The 25,478-nt window shown below is 40.7% G+C and overlaps 1 long non-coding RNA gene across 1 annotated transcript; it reads right to left on the bottom strand.

The window, feature by feature from the left end:
- Nucleotides 1-10,462: 10,462 nt before the first annotated feature.
- LOC113016573 (uncharacterized) lies at nt 10,463-12,315 on the bottom strand. The gene is made up of 2 exons (XR_013905609.1): nt 10,705-12,315; nt 10,463-10,625 (listed from the first exon to the last, which is right to left on the bottom strand). It is a non-coding gene; the product is annotated as an uncharacterized LOC113016573 (long non-coding RNA).
- Between the last annotated feature and the right edge of the window lie 13,163 nt (nt 12,316-25,478).

Raw genomic sequence — 25,478 nt, 5'->3', positions numbered from 1 at the left:
TGTGTACACAAAATGCAAGCGTTATCTGGAAAGAAAACGGAGACAATGTCCTGCTATAAATACTTAATATAACATTAAATATCCTCCTGCAGAACAACACTTTTAAATGTGTCAAAGGTTGCAAACATTTCTACTCAGAATACAATGATCCTCCCACGCATAGTGTTTGACTATCTGGTCCCATGCCAGATTTATAACACATAGGTCACATTCAGTCTGTATTAAAACTCTGGAGTTGTTAGATAAGAAAGCACAAAGCCACTATAACTATGATATATGTACAAAACAGAGTCATTTGACCTGAAAAACCTCATATTCAATGATACTTGACTGAAATATAAGGATTTCTGTGCCCTTGCACTTGGCACTTTCATTATACAAAAAGTCTGCAGTAATGACTTCACAAGCACCTCCATGTGAGGGGATGTCATTGTCTTATGGAAGGAAAGCTCCTTTAGTCAGTCATCCTTGGAGCCTCTATCATTCGACATACATCTTATCAACAAATTGAAGGTTCTGTCTGGGCAGAGTGCATACGATACTGAGAATTAAGCTCTGACACAGCATTTGCCTTTAACCCCAAAGGCCCATATGTTTGGTATGAATGTGTTGTTGAAGCATTTATCAGGCAACTAGCTTGCTTTGTAGGACATGAGCCCAGGGTGCAAGTCCTTGTAAAGGCAAATTTTTTAATAAATTCTCCCATTAATCATTTTCTACTACAGTGAAACAGTGTCTGTGTCTCTGCAACTGCCTGCTTTTGAAGCCAATGTCATTTGTACTACATCATATCTTTAGTGGGGATATCCAGATTTACTTTAGCCTGGTTCCACACCTTTGAAATGCTTCCCTTACTTTAGAATTTTTCAAATACATCCACTCTGATACTCATTGACTGCTAATTCCACCAGTTGGGTAAATAAGCCACTCAAAGCGCTATAGCCTGAGGCGGGGCTAGAATAAATTGGATTAAACAATAGAAGTAAAAACGTTGAGAAGTGAGGAAGAGACAGGTGCGGTTGTTTAGGCTGCTGTCTTAAATCCACTTAAAGCTGATGTTTTTTCACCTGCATGAATTATAAATATTGTACTAATTGTTCAAGAAATCTCTATATGTCCATCCAGCTGTTCATTACGTAGCTCAACAACTGTTCAGCTGAATCGAGAAATCACTTGAATAGAACCTGTCTGACAAAGTGAAGTAGATAAGGTTGATATAAAGAAAGAGTAGAGAAAAACAGTCCTTGGGCCAGGTAGGTTAGGCTAGGACAATTTTGAATTTTCTTTGGTTATCTTTACTTTTTTTTACTAGAAAGTAAACCCTTAAACCTTTTAACCCTTAAACGTTGTGTAAAAAACAATAAATACACAATTCAATCTCTCACCCTTTGGACTTGTTGTTTCAGATAAAGCTGCAACCTGGATTATTCCTATTGTAAAAGGGCTGTAGACAGTAACAGATGGAAATAGCTACCATGGCATCACCTATTGCCTTCTCAGTTCTCATCCTGAAGCGTCAACATTAGTTTTTCTTGGTTGCAAAAATATTGGTGTGATTACATGGGCGGATTTGACAGTGAAACCACTCACTCATCAGCTAATGAGCTGAGATTGGTAAACTGTTAGCCAATTATCTTTTTTATTTTTAAACAATTTAGAAACATGGTATAATTGCTATTTACAAAATAGACTGTTTTTTATTCAGTCCTTCTGCAACCACAATTATCATTGCTTGTGGGCCTCCAGATAGAATGCAGGTTCAGTTCATTCATCAATGGCTTTATTTTTCAACCATAGAAGCTATGTCAGTGTCTTAAACCAGCGGTCCCCAACCCCCGGGCCTCGGACTGGTACCGGGCCGTGAGAGTTGAGGCTCAGGTGTGAAATGTATGGTTTTCAGGGTTTTTATCAGTTTTCAGTGTTATTTTGTTATCGTTTTTATCGTTAACTCGGTTTTCCTGGGTCTTTTCACGTGTGTTATGAATAAATCTTCTTTTTTCCGGTACCGGTACTAGTTTTATTTTGTTGTATTCATCCGCGACACCTTAAAGGCCGGTCCGTGAAAATATTGTCGGGCATAAAAGGGTCCGTGGCGCAAAAAAGGTTGGGGACCACTGTCTTATACAGTCTATGGCAGGGTTGCCAAATATGAGGCCCGTAATTTCTTTCTGTAATTTTACACATTTATTAGGTAGAAATATTTAGGTGAAACTGCAATTCTTAATTCTACAGTAACCTCCTAGGACCTGCCGTCCACATATGTGGACATCACATTTTGGGTTGTCTAGACCAAAATACTAAATTTTGATCTACAAGAGCCTGATATCCACTTACGAGGACATTATGCTGCCACTGTTCTATCGAAATGAAATAAAGCGAATGTTCTCATATGTGGATCTCATTTTTCTCAGAAACAAAAATCAGGTTTAAAAAAATCATGTAATTCTTTGTTTTTACATTCATTAGGTCCCAATCAGTCCAAATAGCAAAGAGAAATTAAAAATGCATGCCATGAAAGAGTTCAAGTCTTAGGAGGATAACATAGTTTGGGGGATTAAATGTGAAGTTAACCATCTTTCTGGAAAGAGTAGAGTTTCACTCATTCAGCCCACTTAAGATCAAAGTGGACTCTTATGTGGCCCTGACTTTCCTAGTCTATGGGATAACAACCGTAATTGTTTTAAGTTGGTCTGATAATCCTAGTAGATATCTTCTAAGACTTAATTTTGTGATTTTGTGAATCTTGAAATACAATTAGGGAAATCATTAACTTTTTAGATACATTCCATAAACGAGTACTGTACTAGTTCACTGAGTCTCTTCAGGAACCACCAATAATAAAACACATTTGTTAGTCTATATCAGCGGTCCCCAACCTTTTTTGCGCCACGGACCAGTTTATGCCCGACAATATTGTCACGGACCGGCCTTTAAGGTGTCGCGGATAAATACAACAAAATAAAACTAGTACCGGTACCGAAAAAAAGAAGATTTATTCATAACACACATGAAAAGACCCAGGAAAACAGAGTTAACGATAAAAACGATAACAAAATAACACTGAAAACCGATAAAAACCCTGAAAACTATACATTTCACACCTGAGCCTCAACTCTTGCGGCCCGGTACCAAACGACTCACGGACCGGTACCGGTCCGAGGCCCGGGGGTTGGGGACCGCTGGCCTATATCATTGTAACCAATGTCAGTAACTGATACAAAAGAGTGAATAAAGGTAATGAATTCATTGCCTTTTATAATGTTATAGAAATCAGTCAGAGCTGTACTGTACTGTATATACTGTAGCTGATGAATTAGAAAAGCACTTCCAGAAAATGAATATTTATCATAGAGAAAATGGTGACTGTTCAGTTGCAGAAATTAAATTAATTACTAATAATAACATGTAGGTGTTAATGTGAGCACAAATGGCTGTCTGTCTCTGTGTGTGTGATAAACTAGCAGCCTATCCAGGGTGTACAATGCCTTTCACCATTGTTAACTGAGATAGACACCAGATGCATGCCACACCCTGTAATCCTGAATGGGAACTTTAATAGAGTAAGCTCTGCATGATTCCCAGTTCAAATCCCTGTAGTTGGCCAAAGGATTTGAACAGCAGGTGAACTGGGCTTCTGTGCTTACTGTCAAAGCTGTGTGCCCTCTAACTGACATCATACAGAGCCAGAAATAGCAAAAAAAAAGTGTCTGGAGAGGAGTTTTTGGCTCATAGACAGTAAATGCACAAATATTGACTTTATTATAGATTAACTGCACCTGTAAAGTCCTCATTATTTGTTAACTTGAATGAATGCAAATCATTAGTAGCATTTTAAATTTCCCTATAATTGAAACCAGACTAAAGTGTGTTATTTGGGGAATTTTCACACAAATATGTATGGAGCTCAAGTTGGCCCAACAGCTTTGATCAGGTACTTCCAGCTCACATTTCCGCGCCCGGATTGAGACAGCTCAGTGCTGGACAGATCAGTCAAGAGTGTGGGTTCCTCCGCTCATGACTGATGTGATCCTGCTGAACAATAATGATGACAAAAGTATCTGTGTGACAGAGTGCCCACGCAGAAACAAACTGAAGGATCTTAGAGGATCTTTAATCTTCTGTGGAGGTCAGTGGCAGCTGCAAGAGAAGCACAATTTATTGTCCAAACAGTGACTTGTAAATAATGGGCAGAAATGGTAGACAGTGGGATGTCATCTCAAGCAAAAAAGCAAAAAGTTTTGTCCATTAGTTAAAGAAAAAAATGGTCTTTCTAACTGCCAGGTGTGATATCTCACCTTAGATAGGATAAAAACAATCTTTGGTTTACACTGATAATCACAAAGAATGCACACAGTGAACTAGAGATGAATGATGAGTCATTACGACTTCTGATGACGTTTGATATTCATCATATCCTCAATGAAAACTCATTTGAATTCAATAATTTATGTGCATTTGGGGAAACTAGAAATCCACTAGTGTTTCCACCAAATTCTGTCATTCATGCAGAAGATAATGGAAACTTTTTACGGTCCAAATCTCTTTTTATGCATTGGCAAACACATTTGTTTCATGATATTATCACATTTGCATGGTTGCTGTAGGCATTATTCCAGGAATACCCTAGAGGAAAATGCTATATACTGATTATAAATTATCACTGTTCGTATCACTGCATGCACATTTTGCTTTATTGGTAGGTTTTATGTTCATTCTACTGTAATTAACTTTAATAACCATTTTATTCATTAAAAAAACCTCAGTCCTCACTTATTTTCTACTTTTTTTCTTCACGAACTTTATCCTCTCTGCTGTGCTATTTTTTTTATTAAAAAGTCTCACACTTCCCATACTTTTCTTTGGCTCTTTAACTGATGTTTCCTTGCCTGTTCTAAAAATTATTCTAGTCTGTCAATTCATTCCCTTTATTTTGCTTTTTAGTGTGAAGCTTCCAATACGCATTATGCAATATGCAAAGTTTGTTATCACTGCTAAAACTTTAGCAGCACCATTTTTAATAAATACAAACTGTTGGGTAATTAAATGTGAGTCATTATTTTACTGTTAAGAATAATACAATTGTAAATATCAGTTAATTATTAAAATAAATGGTAAATGGCCTGTATTTGTATAGCGCTTTTCTAGTCCCTAAGGACCCCAAAGCGCTTTACATATCCAGTCATCCACCCATTCACACACACATTCACACACTGGTGATGGCAAGCTACATTGTAGCCACAGCCACCCTGGGGCGCACTGACAGAGGTGAGGCTGCCGGACACTGGCGCCACCGGGCCCTCTGACCACCACCAGTAGGCAACGGGTGAAGTGTCTTGCCCAAGGACACAACGACCAAGACTGTCCAAGCCGGGGCTCGAACCGGCAACCTTCCGATTACAAGGCGAACTCCCAACTCTTAAGCCACGATCGCCCTTATTTATTAGTGAATCTAATATGTATTATGTTAAGTTTATGTTAATTGGCCATTAATTTGTTAAGCTTTATTTAGTAAGTAACTAAAAGTTATGTCACAGAAATGCACAAGCTTTCCCAGAGGTGCAGATTTCTTGTGTTATTACCTCATTGTTAAACAGAGAATTGGTTTGCCAGAAAATCCAAAAGCAGCCTTGGATGTTAATGAAACGGCGGAAGGTTCTCAACAGCTCAACGGAGAGTAAATAAATGGATGTCAGAGTGTGTGAATGAATATGCACAACAGGCTCTCAAATGGAGATTTGTCACACGAATAAAGTTCATGAAACTCTAACAGCAGGCCAAATTGAACAGTGACACAATAATATCAGAATACTTAACTCGCTACATGATAATATTGCTATTAGTGCAAAAAGATATTTTTACTTATCACCTTTTGTCAACTGCAAATTATGTCCCCTTGCCTTAAACGTTGTTAATATCTGTTTTATCTTATAACATTATTAGTCTGTTCTTCTCCTTTATTGACTTTTAATTGCTGCACAATGAGCAGGCAGGCTGACCAGCGCTGTCATTAAAACCTGTCATAAATGTTGCATGCACCTGGCAAACTGAACTGTTTGCATCACAGTCTAGTCCAACTTAAATGAATGCAAATATATACGGACAACACCTGACACCTGATTTATCTGCAGATGGAAATCCACGCCATAAACTATGCTGTAACCTGACACTTCCCGAGAAATCTAACTACAGATCAGGTCACCGCAGTCCAAAGCTGTTGTGATTGGCCTGTTCAGCACCGGCTATGCAGTGTAAAGAATAATAATCAATCTAAGGATTTACAAATGTCAGCAAAATGAAATTATTGGCATGGATGTGAAAGAATTGTTCCATGAAGATGAAAAAGAAATCTATATATTTGATTTAAATGTGGATAAACCTTTTCCTCTTTTTTCGATGCCGTCATTTGTGTTTCACTAACGTCCTCCTGCCTCTGCTGACCTGAGTAGAAAAAAGCTCAGCAGAACTATAGTAGTGGATTAGAAAATTATTTGATTTTATTACTCAATTATTTGTTGGATTTACAATTTATATCTTATATTATCAGTATTTGGTGTCCCAGTAAAATACAGCCCTATGCAATATAATTTTTCCCCTAGTGGTAGTGGGATGTCAAACATTACAATCAGCACTTAAAAGATACTAGGAAAGCCCTCCACAGTAATGACAGAAAAAGACCAGTTATGCCAATTAATAAGTAACAACATAAAAACACCTAATGCACAGGAGCTAACTGCAGACTGAAGATTTAGGAGGGAAAAGAACACAGCAGGAAGAGGAATAATAAGGAAAAGCTGAACTCTAGAAATGAACTGGGCCAGGAAAAGAAACAAAATGAGGAAGCTAAAAAGAAAGAAAGCCACATAAGTAACAAACCTTCAAGATAAATCAGGAAGGAAACTGGAAGAGGGCCTGAGAATAAGCGCAAAACAAGAACAAAAGATTACAATAGTAAACAAGGATAAGATTTGCATCCCATCTCCCGGCAACAATCAACCTGGTCTGAACCAATCTAACCAAATCATATGCTTGATTTGAAATTCACTGATAATTTATTTTGTCCTTAATGTAGGAGGACTGAATAAATAGATCATAAGTGGTTTGGAGATAACAGTCTTTGTCCACAATCACGTTTGTCTCCTCATTACACTTCAAAAGACTTTTGATTATCTGTTGAAGATTAATGCAGATCCTGCTTTCTTGGCAATTTCTCACTAATTGCATACGATGGGGGAGCATGCAGAATGACAGATGGGTCATTCTGGTGATCCGGGCAAGGGAGAGAATCATTTCCCCAATGATCCCGAAACAAGACAACAAAGTACATCATCTGGACTGCATTAGCAGTCTGTCTCATTATTTCAAAGGATGAAAAAAAAAGGGGGGGGGGGGGGGGAAGCTGGTACTGGATCTGTGTTTGGAGTAAAAAAGTATAATACTGGAGGTTGGTGGACAGTACACAGATTTTAATGATGGTAACACATTGATTAAACTCTCAAATTTGATTTTGTAATGTTCCCACATTCCTTAACAGCAAAACTAGGATTTTTGTATTTCAAGTCAGCAAAAAGAAACAAAATAAAAAAGTTATGCAAAAATGCCTCATTGTTCCCCACATAATTTTTCTACACGGCATTTATGCTGCGACAGACTCAATGGGGGGCTGACATGTGTAGAAGGATAGGGAGTGGCAGGGGCAGCACCTCTCAACAGGTGCAGGTGATTAGCATGAAACAAACCCGGCAAAAAATGAGGAAAGGGAGAACAATGACAGGGCAGAGATGTCAAAGCATAGTTCAACTCATGTTTATGTATACTGGAACTCTCAAAGACGCTCAAAACTGGTAAAAGGTGAAGGGAAAAGTACTTTGTTTCTGTGATCATCCATATTTTATGCAAGAGTTCTTAAAAGAAACTTTTACAAAGTCTTTAATATTCTATGACCTCGCTTAATAACTTGAAAGCCCAACAAGCAGCTGTTAAATCTACTCTCCAGAACAGAGCCCTGGTTTTCTTGTTTAACATTGGAAAGTTTTTGGCTCCAGAAAAGCTGATTACAGTCAACTCTGAGTGGTTAAGACCTTAGAGGTGTAATGACAAAAAAATCAATGGCACTCTAATAGAAGAATTCACCATAGCACATAGCATCTTAACACCCCTCCATGCAATTATGTGAACAGTTATTTCAGGCATTACCAAAACTGCATTTAATTTCAAGTTCCAGGCTTGAAAAAATATCCACAGTAGGTGAATAGTATCTGAAAGCAATATCCTTAGACAGGACCTCAGATATGCATCCGGTCCTAATCCAGCTAATGTTCGCTAAAGGCTCATCAGACATGATCTCAAGAAGCTATTCTTAAGGAAGGAAAACAGGGGGGGAAAGGCTGCAGAATACCAAATTACACAAAAACTGGGCTGCCAAGTCCTGCAGAGCAATTAATCCAAATTCATTGCTCCAAAAGACCTCGTTCAATAAGTTTTGGTTCAAATGGAGGTCCAGAGAGAGATACAACAGTGTCTACAGCCATCTATAAAACATTGTGGTGACTCTCTCATAATTTGGTAATGCATTTCAGCGAGTTATGTTGGAGAACTTGTCAAAACTGATGAAATTATGAACACAGACTAGTACCATCATGTAACAGCAACTGGAATGGCTTCATTTTTCAACATGACAATGATCCCAAACACACTGCCAATACAGTAACAGCACACTTGGATAGAGAAACACTCAATGGAACTCTATCAGTCATGCACGGGTCTCCAGAGCCCAGACCTCAACTTTTTTGAAGTAGTTTGGGATCATCTTGACAGAAAACAGAAAAAAAGGAAACCAACATCTAAAAGAGAGCTTTGAATGCCTAAGAAAAGTCAGGCTGTTCTGAGGAAAAAAGTCATGGCGTACCAAAGATTGGCTTTCTTGCTTGTTAGAATAAATTCTGTTTTTCCCTTATTTATTGTGTTTGCAAGTATGTTTGGGCATTTTAAGAAATCGCGGCACCTATTTCCCATTTCCCTAGCAAAATATAAAGAAATAAGGGGCAACTCAAGACTTTTGCTTTTTTCTATTGAATCAAATGATCCTAATTTTTAAGTTTAATATGTGGGAGATTTGTGAAAAAAAGCAAAGGTAGCACTATTTGTTGTTATTCTCCGCTAAAGCTGAAATTCTGCCATAGGGAGTAATTCAGTAAAAGGACTAGATGTTACAATCCCTGATATTGCACTGCTTTAAATTTGAGGGATCTTGAGAGATGACTGTTATGAGGGGAAAGGCAGCCCAGGAAATTTACCAGCGGCACACATCATTGTGTGCCTCAACTTTCGGTCAAGGCTAATCTGCCATGTTTTCTTCCTTGGTTAGGTTTAGGAATTAGAGATCTAATCTAACTTATCATATTAAAATTTGGGACACATCGTTAGTAGTGGACCTTGGATTCATCAGGTGTTTCAGCAATTAACACTAGACACCCTCATCCAAGGAAGCCCTGAAAGGGTTAATCAGGCCCCAGAGTCTGTCTGGTTTATGTTAAATTGTTATTTCAATTCTTTTTTAGTTTTCTACAGTTTATTTTCTTCTATCTATTCACTATAACTGAGAAGTAATACTTACCTCTTTAACATTTATGGAGCCTCACTTCTTCAAAGGGATAGAAAAGGTGATGGAGAGAAGTAAGACAAAAGGGACAAGATATGAGAGAGCAGAGAGGAGAGCTGGAAGGGGGGCGCCCGATCTAGCTTCCCATACCTCCCCACCGGATTGGGCTGTACGCTCTACCTCCCCACGGCCTCCGAGAAAAGGGAAGAAGAGCAGAGGGGAGAAGAGCGGAACACTGGCCTCCTTTTCTTTTCTTTCATTCCTCTTTTTGGTTTCACTACCACTGCACAGTCCCCAGGAGGCCCTGAGACAGCTGTATCAGTCAACCAGCAAAATTTCAAAATGTTATGTTTTACCCTTTTGACACCCCCTGTTGAGGCAGGCCCACCACAGGTTGATCAATCCTGGGCGTGTGTCTCCAGCCTCTTCCAGTCCTCTGCCTCAGCTGCCAAGTTGGCACTCAAATTCTTGAGTGTTGCTTCCTCCCAGGGTACCATCAGCTCAATAACGTATGCAAGTTTTTGGGAGTCAGACCAAAGGACAAGGTCTGGTCGCAGAGTAGTTGTTACAATCTCTGTGGGAAAAATTAGCCTCTGATCCAAGTCCACTTGCATCTGCCAATCCCTGGCGACCTTCAGTGGGCCCAGGTCCGGGGTTGAGGGGCTTGTCCTCGGCTTGTCTCTCTCCTGGACAAATGGTGATGAAAACTGACGCTCCTCTTGGTTCATGAAAGGTTGAGTGTTGATGAATTTTCTTTTGCACTCAACTTTCTCAGCTAGACACCTGAGGACCTGGTTGTGTCACGGTGAGGGATGGCCGGTACCGAATAGGACTCAGGTGCAGAAACCCAGAGCGGAGACAGTAGATGATTTAACAGTTTATTACGGTTAAGTGCAAGGGAAAAAACGTGACAAAGACAGAAAATGACGAGACGTGGAGCCTTGGTGTGGCGTGCCCTGGGGAACGTGGCTAGGGCGAGGGAACGAGGCCTGAGATGCGGAACGGGGCTGAGTGGGGAACAGTCACACTGAGGGAAGAGGATATAGGAGTTAGGCAGGTAGTGAAGGCAGCTCAGAAGTGGCCAGTATAAGAGCGGCAATTCTTACTTGCAGTTAGGGACCTGGAGTGTTTGAGAGGGGGGTGATGAAGATCCAGGGGAGGCTGAGTGGCGTGGAAAAGCTGACCTGAGATCCGGGGCTCCAGATGGAGTGTTATGGCAGGAGGGCAGGCAGGTGAGGCGCAGAGGGATTTCCAGAATGATCACTAGGTATCCTGAGTCCGGAGGTGGAGTGTGAGCCAGGGTGGGTACAGCAACTGTAGTACAAGAGAGTCGTGTTTAACAGGATAAATCACAGCAAGAATTTAACGTACACGGCCTGTTACCAACATGTGTTGATGACGAACTGGCAATGAATGAACATCGATGTGTGGTTTAAATCCCTCTGGCTTGATTGCCTGCAATAGGCTCCAGGTGTGCAGGAGCTGTCCCTGCCCAGGGGCGGATCCCAGGTCAGTTCAGGAGCCTAATGGAAACTCCAGCCACCCACCGTAGACCATGACAGGTTGTGTCTTCATGGGTATCTGCCCTGAGTAAGGCTAGTCCAGCAACCAACCAAGATGTGCTTGAGTGTTGCTGGGACTGTACACAGGAGGCAGGATGGGTATTAGAAGTATTATGTAAATATTTCAACATGAAATGCTGTCAAAACACATTCAGACTAGCTGAAGCCTGTGTTTTAAAAAGTTCCATTTTAAGAGCCTAAAAGTCAATGAATATGACGCAGCACAGGAAAAGTGGCCAAACATGCAGAGCAAGAATGCATGAGTGAATAAAAGAAGCAAAAGCTCAAATTTTACTAGAGTGGTGCCAAAGTCCCTGTAAAAGCAAGTCTTGCTTCTGCAGCTAGCAAACTTAACTGTCTGCAACTACAGACCTAAAAATGTAGGTCATTGAACATGATTACCTACAGAATTTGACATCACCATGTTAAAAATTGGATGAAAAAAAGGAAAGAAAACATGTTTTGGCATGTTCTTCTAGAAGTTTGTAAATTTTAGAAAATATTTAAAAAAATAAACTTAAAAAAAGTAAAAAATTAATAAATAAAACATTACATGCAGTGTCCCGAAGAAAGCAACAGTATGCACAAAACGTGAAGACAGCAAAGGAGAACATCTTATCGTATGTGTGCAAGAACTTCCAAGGAAACCTAATATCCTGGCTACTATAATGGTGTGTATGGATACTATCCATTAACACACTCTCACACAGGTATGTGCACACATACCCATGAGGTGTGCATTCACTGGGGGAAAGTCTGCAACCCATGAGGATCAGAACCCCAGCAGGTCTTTTATTCATCAGACCTGGAGAGTCTGTTCTCTGTTGCCTAACAAGAGTAAAACAGGCACCTGCTGTGACTAATCTGGGGGACGAGAGAAATAAGTGAAGATTTCAGTGACTAACCAAAGGGCAGGAAAGTGCTATTTCAGGAGTGAAATTGTTCAAAAACAATTTTCCACTGTTGCTAAGTGGTTAGCTCATAGGTGTTAAAAAAGATGAAGGGATATATAAATTAAAATGAAATAAAACTGCTTATTCCACCTTTTCCCTGATGATTTTGATTTTGAATTTGATTTACCTTGCAGCAACCAATGATGGCTGATAATGATTACAGAAACCCTTTCAGAAGTAAAAAGCAAGTTTTATATTAACCTTAAACCAACATAAAATTACTTATTCACTTTTGGCAAGGGAAAGACCAAACAACATGTCTTGTAATGCTTCATCAAGCTTGCTCAAGCCTTTGGGGCAATGTTTTTGATGTGCCACAAGTGCTGGTGAGCAAATTCTTTACTCTATCTTTTTTAAAAGTAGAAAATCTTAAGTCATTTATTCACTGGGCAGACTTTCCCTTAATGAATATATCCCCAGGTAACTGTGTAAAATACCACTCAATTAAAGCACATACGCATATTCAAGAAATTATACATTACCTAATGCCACAGAACCAAACTCCAGTCTCCAGCATTTCCCTACTAGTCCCATTAATAGGTAAAAAGGAAAGTGTTGCCTTCAAGTTTACAGTCTGCAAATTTACTGCCACTCTAAATGCCTTTATATTAACATGTACATGTATAAGTTTAATAACAGTAGTACATATATACATGAACAGAAACTGCATTTCTATGTGTTTACTGTTAGCGCTGGGTGAAATATATCGTCAATATTCCACCCCACACACCCCAGAGGCATTTTAAGGATTCGGGATGACATGGGGGGGGGACCAAGAACAAGAAGAAGAGGGCGCTGTAGTCTATCCCAACTGCCATGTTCTGTGCTTCTTCTGACCTGGTTTTTCCCTTTTAGTTTATTGATTCGGTTTGCTTTTACTTCAACTCTTCTGGTGTTCATATTTATAGCGCAAGGGAACCTTGCTACCTTCTGTTTCACCACAAGCTAGTTCAATAAAGTTACCGTGTGTATATCCTACCTGATGGTGTTTCCTGTGTCTACATTGGCGTCTTCTTTTCAACTAAACTTAAAAGTGCAACATGATTAATGATCAGCATTCCTGCAGGTTGTGTTGTGATGTGTTGAGGATCAAATTATTTTCTAATGTTTAAAAGGAATTGCTCCAAATGAAAGGTGTTTGGATATCCCACTGTCTCTTTGAGTGCAGATAAAGTTCACAGCACTGGTTGTTAATTAGATGCATTTGAGTGGCTGCCATGCAAATGTGACATCTAACAAAGTTGATGATGACAAAAGACAGTGAACATAGTCACCTGGTATATTAAACAGAAAATAAATATTATTGAGAGATGTTAAAATGCAGTTTACTTCAGCGTAAGCTTTTTTCACTTCTTCTAAAAACATACCGTGAAGAAGATAAGAGCACAGGGAGTGATCACTGCAAACAGCCCTAAGGGATCAAAGAGAGCTGAGCCCATGAGCAGACGCTGGAAAAGTGTAGAAGAAGCAAGAGGCATCAGCAGTCAGGGGTGTCTGCGAGCTACCCAATTAAGTAGGAGCTCACATGAGGACACCAGAAAAGGTATCAAAAGCTTGTTGGCTTGGCTTTTTTCTGTTTTCTTTAAGGTTAATAAATGCACAGAAATTTCTCGTAGGCTAAGGAGACTGTAATGTATTTTTAAAAAATATTTATTTATGATTTATTTTCAATATTGACTTTTTTCACTTACTTTTTGGGTAGGTGTTATGTCATTGTTGATGAGTCTTTTTGTTCTGAAACTCACTAAAGCTGATTAGATGATTTACTGAAATTGTTGAGGATATTAGCTTAATGTCATTATTTGACTGTACTGGAGTGTCTTTGCATGAGCCACAGTTCAAAATACAACTTCATTTACCTTTTGGTTCAACCCTTAAACTTATGCATGGTCTGGAAGAAGCTCTGTACCTTCCCTTTTTGGCCAGCTTTTATGTTGTTTTAGGTGCATAACATGTATACTTGTTGTAGGTGTTGTTGGTATGCCTCTGGACAGAGTTTGTAGACAATAAAACATGGATGTAGCTTCCAGTTAAGGAAAAGGAAGCCAATGCACAAGCGTCTAACCACCTACATTTTGCCAGCAGATGGCGATAGTTGTGGTTACAGAAAGCCTTCTTTTCCTCTAGAAGTCTATGAGAAAATTGATTTTCTAATATCTGTAAACAGTTCTTGCTCGGACTATGGGCTGACTCACTTGTTTTGGGTCACATTGAATTAAAAAAGAAAAAAAGTCTGTTTCGTAAATCTTGGTCATACAATGGAGGACTATCTGTGGTATGAAACCACGCCCACATTGTCTAACAAGTTGTTCCTAAGTTATATACTCATTGAGTGGGGGGGGGGTTCACAGTTGTTGGTGTGTTTGGATGGGACTGTGTACACTAACTCTACGACAGTGGTTCAATCAGTCTAGTGGTAAGCTTTTCAGTTACAGAATGCAAGGGAAGAATAGATGTGGTCGGCATGAAGCTGGACACTCTGGTGACAGTGGCAGAGAAAAGGACATTAAAGAAACTGATGGACATTATGGACAATGCCAGACATCCTCTGCACACGGCCATAAACAACCAGAAGAGTCTGTTCAGTGACAGGTTGCTTCTCCCAAAGACAAGAACTAACAGACTTAAAAACTCCTTTGTCCCACACGCCATCAGACTGTTTAACTCCTCCCTGGAGGGGAGAGGGAGGGGAAACAGGAGGACAAAGGAGGGGGGAACAACTAAGCTGTAGTGCCTCTGCACCTCACTGTGCAATACCTTTTGTGCAATACTTTTGTAAATAGTCAACGGTGCAATAGACTCAATACTTGAAATGTGCAATTCACTTGTATTTTTATTTTTATTCCTATTTATTCTATTTATCCCCTTCGTATATTTTATTTATATTGTCTCTGTATTTATATATATATATATATATGTGTGTGTGTGTGTGTGTGTGTGTGTGTGTGTGTGTGTGTGTGTGTGTGTGTGTGTGTGTGTGTATTATATATATATATATAACACCCAGCACGCCCCTGCGGGCGGTTTATCCTTCAAGCTCGGGTCCTCTACCAGAGGTCTGGGAGCTTGAGGGTCCTGCGCAGTATCTTAGCTGTTCCCAGGACTGCGCTCTTCTGGACAGAGATCTCCGATGTTGTTCCCGGGATCTGCTGGAGCCACTCGCCTAGCTTGGGAGTCACCGCACCTAGTGCTCCGATTACCACGGGGACCACCGTTACCTTCACCCTCCACATCCTCTCGAGCTCTTCTCTGAGCCCTTGGTATTTCTCCAGCTTCTCGTGTTCCTTCTTCCTGATATTGCTGTCATTCGGAACCGCTACATCGATCACTACGGCCGTCTTCTTCTGTTTGTCTACCACCACTATGTCCGGTTGGTTAGCCACCACCATTTTGTCCGTCTGTATCTGGAAGTTCCACAGGATCTTAGCTCGGTCATTCTCCACCACCCTTGGGGGCATCTCCCATTTTGACCTCGGGACTTCCAGGTTATACTCGGCACAGATGTTCCTGTACACTATGCCGGCCACTTGGTTATGGCGTTCCATGTATGCCTTGCCTGCTAGCATCTTGCACCCTGCTGTTATGTGCTGGATTGTTTCTGGGGCATCTTTACACAGCCTGCACCTGGGGTCTTGCCTGGTGTGATAGACCCCAGCCTCTATGGATCTTGTACTCAGAGCTTGTTCTTGTGTTGCCATGATTAGTGCCTCTGTGCTGTCTTTCAGTCCAGCTTTGTCCAGCCACTGGTAGGATTTCTGGATATCAGCCACCTCCTCTATCTGCCGGTGGTACATACCGTGCAGGGGCCTGTCCTTCCATGATGGTTCCTCGTCTCCCTCCTCTTTCTTGGGTTTCTGCTGCCTGAGGTATTCACTGAGCACTCGGTCAGTTGGGGCCATCTTCCCAATGTATTCTTGGATGTTCGTTGTCTCATCCTGGACTGTGGTGCTGACACTCACCAGTCCCCGGCCCCCTTCCTTCCGCTTAGCGTACAGCCTCAGGGTGCTGGACTTGGGGTGAAACCCTCCATGCATGGTCAGGAGCTTTCTTGTCTTTATGTCAGTGGCTTCTATCTCCTCCTTTGGCCAGCTTATTACCCCAGCAGGGTACCTGATCACGGGCAGGGCGTATGTGTTGATGGCCCGGATCTTGTTCTTACCATTCAGCTGACTCCTCAGGACTTGCCTGACCCTCTGCAGGTACTTGGTGGTTGCAGCCTTTCTAGCGGCCTCTTCATGGTTCCCATTTGCCTGCGGGATCCCCAGGTACTTGTAACTGTCCTCTATGTCTGCAATGTTGCCTTCTGGTAGTTCAATCCCCTCAGTTCTGACTACCTTCCCTCTCTTTGTTACCATCCGACTACACTTCTCCAGTCCGAACGACATTCCAATGTCATTGCTGTATAGCCTGGTAGTGTGGATCAGTGAATCGATGTCTCGTTCACTCTTGGCATACAGCTTGATGTCATCCATGTACAGGAGGTGGCTGACAACTGCTCCGTTCCGTAGTCGGTATCCGTAGCCAGTCTTGTTAATGATCTCACTGAGGGGGTTCAGGCCTATGCAGAACAGCAGTGGGGACAGAGCATCTCCTTGGTAGATCCCGCACTTGATGGTAACTTGTGCTATGGGCTTGGAGTTGGCCTCTAGTGTTGTACGCCACATCCCCATTGAGTTCCTGATGAAGGCTCTTAGGGTCCCATTGATCTTGTACAATTCTAGGCATTCCAGTATCCAGCTGTGGGGCACTGAGTCATAGGCCTTCTTGTAATCAATCCAGGCAGTGCACAGGTTGGTCAATCTGGTCTTGCAGTCTCGGCTGATTGTTCTGTCTACCAGTAGCTGGTGTTTTGCGCCTCTGGTATTCTTGCCAATTCCTTTCTGTGTCCCGCTCATGTATTGACCCATGTGCCTGTTCATCTTAGCCGATATGATGCCTGACAGGAGCTTCCATGTAGTACTGAGGCAGGTTATTGGTCGGTAGTTGGAGGGGACCGGTCCCTTCTTGGGGTCCTTGGGGATCAGGACCGTCCGGCCTTCAGTTAGCCATTCTGGGTGTCTTTCGTTAACTAGCAGCTGGTTCATTTGTGCTGCCAGACGCTCGTGGAGTGCAGTCAGCTTCTTCAGCCAGTAGGCGTGAACCATGTCGGGCCCTGGTGCTGTCCAACTCTTCATACTGGAGACCCTTTCTTGGATATCTGCCACTGTGATGGTTACTGGACCCTGTTCAGGGAGGTCGCTGTGGTCTGCCCTCAGATCCTCTAGCCACTGAGCATTGCCGTTATGGGTTGCATCCTTCTCCCATATGCTCTTCCAGTATTGCTCCGTCTCCAGCCTTGGTGGTGCTGTTCTCTTATTGTTCCCTTGCCACTGAGAGTACACCTTTGCTGGTTCTGTGGAGAACAGCTGGTTTATTCTCCTGCCTTCTATCTCTCTGGTGTACCTCCTCAAGCGGCTGGCCAAGGCTGTGAGTCTTTGCTTGGCAGTTTCCAAGGCCTCAGGTATGGACAGCTTGCTGTATTTCTTATGCACCTTATTTGTCGCACCTTTCTGCAACTCCGTTAGTTGGCTAACCTCCCTCCGTGCTACTTTGATCTTGCACAAACACAAATGCTACGGCAACACAAATGCTACGGCAAGGAGGAGTCAGGACGCCAGGTCAGGGGGGAGATATCATCACCCCCACCCGAGATTGGGTACATAGCCCCAAGTGCGATATATATATATATATATATATATATATATATATATATATATATAATATTCTGTAACTCTGTAACTTCTGTCGGTGCTGTGCTTTTTTGGAAATCGAATTTCCCAGAGGAACCCACCCGAGGGATTAATAAAGTTCTATCTAATCTAATCTAATCTAAGATGGAGCCAACATTGCAAAAGTTCTTAAACAGCGATAACCTTGTAGGATCTCAATCTTTGAACCAAATATCTCAGCTGTTAACCTCTGACAGCAAACATCAACACTGCAGTGGCCTCAAAACAATCTGAAGGTTCTTGAAAGGGAGGACTCCACAATAGCAGATTATAGGCTGAGCAAATCTGCAAACAATGATGGGACAAAATCCAAATTTCTGGATGTGCCAAGCTCATGGAAAGATATTCAAAAACACTGGTGCTTCATTAGCCTCTTTGGAAGTAACTGCAGCTTCCAATGTGAGGTGTTGAATACTTACTATATTCATGTAATAAAATGTATGTTTTGTTTGTTGAAATATGATTTTGTATATTTTTTTTTTACTGAAGAAAGAGCTTCAACATTTCGAAAACAAATATATATTATTATTATCATCATTTCAAGACATGAACATATCAATAATGTATTATTTTATGGTGTTATTTTTGTGCTACTATTTTGAGGAAAAAAATTTGCAGGTGCAAGTGTTGCATTTTGAGAAGAAATTTATTTTGAGTGAAGAAAAGCTAAATTTGAGTGAACAAAATTCATTGATGCGTGCAAAAAATGTATTTCAGTTTTCAGTTTTATAGGGTCAACATTGCAATGAAATGTGTTTGACGAGCAGCAGTCACTCAGCAGCATGATACAGTAGAAGAAAATGTAATAAAATATAATAAAATAAAGTAAAGTAATAAAAAATAGAAAAATAGTAAGGAGCAAAATATTAGAGAAACGTGGTAAAAGAGAAAAGATGACTAAATATATATGTATCTATAAATATAAATATATGTTCACTAGTGATTAAATAAGAAAATCTTCAAAAGAAATATTACGGGAGGGCAGATGGGATATTGCACAGGAATGAGCAGCAGAAAATTACAGTATTGCACTTTTAAATATAAATATCAATAACAATAAAGTGGAGTGACCAGTGCAGATTAAACAGAGTACTTGTGAAGCTGCAGGTAGCTTCTGAGTGCGTCCTGTGGACTGTGTTGTGTATGTTTAAGTGTTGTGGTTGAGGTGTCGTATGGCTTGGTGGTAAAAACTGTTTTTGAGTCTTGTAGTCCGAGCAGACAGACTGTTGTAACGTCTGCCAGATGGTATCAAGGAGAACAGCTGATGTGCTGGGTGGCTGTGGTCCTTGAGGATGCTGTGTGCTTTACGGAGGTATTGCTGGAGATAAATGTCCTGAGTGGCAGGAAGCCTCGTGCCAGTGATGTGCTCTGCTGCCTGCACCACCCTCTGTAGTGATTTACGGCTGCTGGCAGAGCAGCTTCCGTACCAAACTGTGATGCAGCTCGTCAGCAAGCTCTCAATTGCACACCTGTAAAAACTTGAGGTGATGTTGGCGTTCATGCCAAACTTCCTCAACCTCCTCAGGAAATAAAGCCGCTGGCGAGCTTTCGTGATAGCAGTGTCTGTGTGAAGGGTCCAGGAGAAGTCCTCTGTGATGTTGACTCCAAGGAACTTGAAGCTGCTGACACTTTCGACCTTGACACCGTTGATGTGGATGGGCTGGTGTTCTCTGACTGGTCGTTTCCGGTAGTCCACTATCATCTCTCTAGTTTTGCTGATGTTGAGAGTCAGGTTAGTTCAGTGTTTGCTATTATCCATACACACATACACACACACACACACACACACACACACACACACACACACACACACACAATAGCAGCCCCTCTCGATCAGTTTTTGCATTTCTGTTGCTTGTGCTCTCTCTTTCTGCCCGTGCGTTCAACTCTTTCTGTACACCGTTATATTTGTGACACAAAACCATCCAATCACAGACTTAGATGCAAAAAAAAAAATCAGATTTGCTGTTTTGGTCTCCAATCAGCTTGAAATGACAAAATGTAATATCCCAGAATGCATTTCTTCCAAAACTCAAACGAGGCAGTGGCGGAGGAACACAGAGTGGCGGAGTTTGAAATATTACTCTTTCTGGGTCACAAAATAAACTTTTAAAGATATTTTCAGGCGAGAATGGTGCTGTGTAAACTTCAGATATGGTAAATGGCCTGTATTGTATAGCGCTTTTCTAGTCCCTAAGGACCCCAAAGCGCTTTACACAACCAGTCATCCACCCATTCACACACACATTCACACACTGTAAACCTGCTCTTGTTTGTTTATCAACCACTTTGCACCAGAAAGAGGCAACCAGCGGATATTGCGCTAAACAACAGCATCAGCACGTTTAAGCTTGGTCAGCTGTTGTTGGAATTTATTTAATATCGCTTTCTAGTATCAGCTGATGTTCTTTCTGGCGCAAAGTGGGCAATAAACAAATCGCCACTATGCATTCTAGTGATGTGTCAGTCGCGAACAAAATGGCTCTTAGAGCTGGGTCTTTGACTTGAACGACGCGAGCCGACTCCTTATCACGAGCCCGCTCCTTAATGCCAGCCTTGGGGGTTTTTTTCTTTTTCTCGACCCTCTCTCGCTTGCACTTTTTTTCCGCTCCCCCCTCTTCCCAGAGGGGGAGGGGCGGTAGTTACACTCGCAGTAGCACAGGAACAGAGCGGGAGGGAAAGAGAGAGAAAGAGAGCCAGGGACAACAACGTCTCATTAGAAAGGTATAGTAATCATCCACAACTATTTTCAGTTGAGGATGATAAAGGATACAGAAAGTTTATTCATGCAGACCCATATGACAGAGAATGTGCATGTTCTTTTTGTTTTCATATTTTCATTTATATTTAATTGTGTTGTGGTTTGCAGTGTTTTGTGTTGTTTCACTTTAAATTGGTTTAAAAGGAAAAAGCTGAAAATTTAAATAGTTAAATGTCAAAATGTGAATAGTTGGTTTTTGTATTATATGATTTATTTATCACATTTTATGTGGAGTGAATAAATAAAAGTATATTTACGGTGGCCCCTAGAGACAAAGCACGTACAAACTTCAAACACGTCCGAACTCTGAAGCACGTACAAACTCCAAAACACGTAAAAACTCCAAAGCACGTACAAACTCAGAAGCACATAAAAACTCCAAAACACGTTCAAAAGACAACAGAAGTGCTCCAGGATGCTGGGCGCAGTGTTGAGCTTTCGTTACCTAGTGGCTACACAAGCCAGGAAGTACCAACGACCAGATTTGGTGTGTGGTAGTAACAGGTAAATGAACATTTTTTTGAATTGTTTGAATATATATGAGTGCTTGTGTGTAAATATACAAACAAAACATATGCTTTCAATGTGTAATTTAAGTGATCTAGGTAGCTGTTTTGGAAGTTCAGTTAATGCTAGAAATGTGTTTTGAAGTTTGTACGTGCTTTGTCTCTAGGGACCACCGTATATATTTATATATAAACATATATAAATAAAACCACTTTTTTTTTACATTAGTAATTCCTTTTGTGCATAATTTTATATTGTTGTTAATAATAAATTAACTAAAGCAACAAAACGACCTAAAAAGCCGGTTTGGAGCCGAAAGAGCCGGAAATCCCATCACTACTGCTCCTCCGCCACTGCCTCATTTGAGTTTTGCACGAAATGCATTCTGGGATATTGCATTTCGTCATTTCGAGCTGACTGGTGACCAAAACAGCCAATCAGATTTTTTTTTGCATCCAAGTCTGTGATTGAACAACAACCATGTTCTCAATGAACCCAAAAAACTCATTAATATCAAAGCTGAATGTTTTTGGAAGTTTTTTTTAGTTTGTTTTTAGTTTTAGCTATTTTAGGGGGATATCTGTGTGTGCAGGTGACAATTATTAGGCAACTTAACAAAAAACAAATATATACCCATTTCAATTATTTATTTTTACCAGTGAAGCCAATATAACATCTCCACATTCACAAATATACATTTCTGACATTCAAAAACGAAACAAAAACAAATCAGCGACCAATATAGCCACCTTTCTTTGCAAGGACACTCAAAAGCCTGCCATCCATGGATTCTGTCAGTGTTTTGATCTGTTCACCATCAACATTGCGTGCAGCAGCAACCACAGCCTCCCAGACACTGTTCAGAGAGGTGTACTGTTTTCCCTCCTTGTAAATCTCACATTTGATGATGGACCACAGGTTCTCAATGGGGTTCAGATCAGGTGAACAAGGTGGCCATGTCATTAGTTTTTCTTCTTTTATACCCTTTCTTGCCAGCCACGCTGTGGAGTACTTGGACGCGTGTGATGGAGCATTGTCCTGCACGAAAATCATGTTTTTCTTGAAGGATGCAGACTTCTTCCTTTACCACTGCTTGAAGAAGGTGTCTTCCAGAAACTGGCAGTAGGACTGGGAGTTGAGCTTGACTCCATCCTCAACCCGAAAAGGCCCCACAAGCTCATCTTTGATGATACCAGCCCAAACCAGTACTCCACCTCCACCTTGCTGGCGTCTGAGTCGGACTGGAGCTCTCTGCCCTTTACCAATCCAGCCACGGGCCCATCCATCTGGCCCATCAAGACTCACTCTCATTTCATCAGTCCATAAAACCTTAGAAAAATCAGTCTTGAGTCATTTCTTGGCCCAGTCTTGACGTTTCAGCTTGTGTGTCTTGTTCAGTGGTGGTCGTCTTTCAGCCTTTCTTACCTTGGCCATGTCTCTGAGCATTGCACACCTTGTGCTTTTGGGCACTCCAGTGATGTTGCAGCTCTGAAATATGGCCAAACTGGTGGCAAGTGGCATCTTGGCAGCTGCACGCTTGACTTTTCTCAGTTCATGGGCAGTTATTTTGCGCCTTGGTTTTTCCACACGCTTCTTGCGACCCTGTTGACTATTTTGAATGAAATGCTTGATTGTTCGATGATCACGTTTCAGAAGCTTTGCAATTTTGAGACTGCTGCATCCCTCTGCAAGATATCTCACTATTTTTGACTTTTCTGAGCCTGTCAAGTCCTTCTTTTGACCCATTTTGCCAAAGGAAAGGACGTTGCCTAATAATTATGCACACCTGATATAGGGTGTTGATGTGATTAGACCACACCCCTTCTCATTACAGAGATGCACATCACCTAATATGCTTAATTGGTAGTAGGCTTTCGAGCCTATACAGCTTGGAGTAAGACAACATGCATGAAGAGGATGATGTGGACAAAATACTAATTTGCCTAATAATTCTGCACTCCCTGTAATAGCAAACACTGAAATACACTTTTTGCATGCAGCAATGAATTTTGTTCAATCAAATTTAGCTTTTCTTCGCTTAAAATAAATTTCTTCCCAAAGTGCAACACTTGCATGTGCAAATTTTCTTTTTTTGGGTGTGCTCAGAATAGTGGCACAAAAATTACGCCATATTATTTTAACTGCTGAAAATAGAATGTATGGGGTAGTGATAGTAAGGGTATTTTTAAAGCTAAGCACATTGGTTGAAGCTTAAAGATGTAAAATACTTTTGATGTTTAGTTAACTGAAGGCTCCTGCTGTTTAAATACACATGTAATGACAGCAGTTATTCATTCCTGTGTATATGGATAATTTATTAATTGAGTAAAGTCATTTAACATTCAAAACTAGTCTTTGATTTTTTATGCAATGACAAATGTATTTCAAGAATGTAGAACTATTATACATTTTTGTTTGAAATCCTACTCCCAAGATTGCAAAAACTTGCCTTTACCAAAACCCTAATGTAATTGAGTCCCAAAAACCAAGCCCTAAACTGCAATAGACCCTTAAAGGGATGTAAACAAAACACAAGAACTTTTACAAAATTGCTTTACCCAAATTTTCTAAAAATGCAGTTTATAGTAATGCAATAATTTAACGCTGATATACATGCATCTACAAATATTTCCACAGAAAGGTGTGCTACTGTGTAAAATACATGCACAATCCATTGACTTCCACATGTATTTTTTCCTATTGAAAAACTGTAAAAAGGAAATTAACTGAAAATATGTTTAATTTAAATCTGATGTAATCAGATTGAGAATAAACAAATAAACTTGAAAAATCATGCATTGCTTCCAACAAATAAATAAAACTTAAGTGGAACATGCTGGAGCACTGTTCACAGCAGATAGATTGATTTCTTTTTCAGTGCTGCATGTAATCATTGTACATGATAAAGTCAGATACTACACTCGGCTTTGTACTAGATTCCACTCAGGGAAACATTAAAGACATGATGTGTTTATAACCACTTAGATTTCAATGCTGTACTTGCCACTGAATCAGATATTTAGTAAGAGACTAACATATACTGAGATGCACACACAAGCTTAACCTTGCCTTCTTAAGAACAATAAAAGTGACAATGAAAAATACTTGTAAGGAAAAGCACAGCAGACTGACTTTGGTTGAGTGCTGTTGCTGTCGATAACTAGAACTGTATTTATGTTTATGTGAAAGATAATTAACTATTGATTTAAGATTCTGAAGTCCTTGTTTTCTCCTGAAAAGAACGAAGTGGCTGCAAGCCGATAATCTAACATTTTTGCTCTTTGTGAAGCTAAGGGCCCATTTGTTGCTGTATTCTACAGAGGTCTAAAGGCCAATTGATTACTTAAGCTTATTTGGAGCATGTATTAGGGTTCCACTGACCCCAGATGACCTCAGTGTACAGCTCTCCTCAGCCCTAATCCATCCCTCTCTCACTGCAATTTTAATGCAGCTTAAATGAGTTGGGCATATTAGATTTTTTTGTTTCTGCTACTTCAGCTACAATGAAAAAGACACAAAGCTGGAGTTATTCTGTGTCATTGCTGCACAGCCGCATTTATAAGGTCATTTATATGGATACACCGTAATAAGATGGGAATGGTTGGTGATATTAAAGTCCTGTTTGTGGCACATTAGTTATATGTGAGGGGGCAACCTTCTCAAGATGGCTGGTGACCATGGTAGCCATTTAAGAGTCAGCCATCTTGGATTCAACTTTTGTTTTTTTCAATAGGAAGAGGGCCATGTGACACATCAAACTTATTGGTAATGTCACAAGAAAAACAATGGTGTGCTTGGTTTCAACAGCAAGATGGTGCACCACCACATTATGGGTCCCAGGTCCAAGCATTCCTAGATAAACAGTTTCCTGGAAAGTGGATTGGTTGTCGTGGGCCAGTTGAATGGCCCCCAAGGTCTCCCAATCGGACCCCCTTAGACTTTTACCTTTGGGGTCATCTGAAGGCAATTGTCTATGGTGTGAACATATTAGATGTGCAGCACCTGAAACTATGGATACTGGATGCCTGTGCTGGCATTTCTCCTGCAGTGTTGCTATCAGTGTGTGAATAGTGGGAAAAGTGGGTTGAATTGACAATCCAACACAATGAGCAGCACATTGAACACATTTTATACGTGGTCAGAAACTTGTAAATAACTCATGAAAGAATAAAGTTACGTTGAAACCAAGCACACCATTGTTTTTCTTGTGACATTACCAATAAGTTTGACGTGTCACATGGCCCTTTTCCTATTGAAAAAAACAAAAGTTGTATCCAAGATGGCCGACTTCTAAATGGCCACCATGGTCACCACCCATCTTGAGGAGTT

Source organism: Astatotilapia calliptera, chromosome 23, assembly GCF_964374335.1.
Source record: "Astatotilapia calliptera chromosome 23, fAstCal68.1, whole genome shotgun sequence".
NCBI classification, from domain to species: domain Eukaryota; kingdom Metazoa; phylum Chordata; class Actinopteri; order Cichliformes; family Cichlidae; genus Astatotilapia; species Astatotilapia calliptera.
The sequence above is the reverse complement of the archived record's forward strand: the minus strand, read 5'-3'. Positions and strand labels throughout refer to the sequence as shown.